Here is a 636-nt window from a genome sequence, read left to right on the forward strand (position 1 = left end):
GTAGTGGGGATCGCCTCAAGAATCTGCCAGTGTTGTTAGACGGGCCGAATTTCTGACGCATGCGCGTCCAATGTAGCTTCAGTAACGTACCGATCACTAGTAAATAGGAGATCATTAGTCGCTTAAATTTTTTCAAAAATGTTAAAAATTTTAATATATTTTACATATTTTACATATGTATACATATATATAAATATATATAATATACTTCTATATATGTTACATATGTAAAATATGTAAAAATTTTCAACATTTTTGAAAAAATTTTACATAGGCGATTAATGATCTCCTATTTACTAGTGATGCACGTTAGTGAGGTACGTTACTGAAGCTACATTGGACGCGCATGCATCAGAAATCCGGCCCGTCTAACAACACTGGAATCTGCCCGAAATGAGCAACTAATTCCGAGCACTGATGTACAGTATACAGGATGAATCAGAGTCGTTGAACCAACTTTTTACCCTATGAGAAAATTATTAATTTCATACCTAATTGAATTATAACATGTGCAATCAATTATTTGGGTAAAAAGCTGGTTCAGCGACTCTGATTCACCCTGTATACAGGGTGTTTGGCGACTACCGCATTTTTTTGTCATACGTGGGTAGAACAGCCTATACTGAATCAAAAAGT

At 35.1% G+C, this 636-nt stretch overlaps 1 protein-coding gene across 2 annotated transcripts in view; it reads left to right on the forward strand.

Annotated features, from left to right (window-relative positions):
• LOC108764008 (glucose dehydrogenase [FAD, quinone]) overlaps positions 1-636 on the forward strand; it is a 24,355-nt gene that overhangs the window by 14,359 nt on the left and 9,360 nt on the right. The window lies entirely within an intron of this gene.

The sequence above is a fragment of the Trachymyrmex cornetzi genome, unplaced genomic scaffold, assembly GCF_001594075.2.
Source record: "Trachymyrmex cornetzi isolate Tcor2-1 unplaced genomic scaffold, Tcor1.1 scaffold390, whole genome shotgun sequence".
Classification (NCBI taxonomy): Eukaryota; Metazoa; Arthropoda; class Insecta; order Hymenoptera; family Formicidae; genus Trachymyrmex; species Trachymyrmex cornetzi.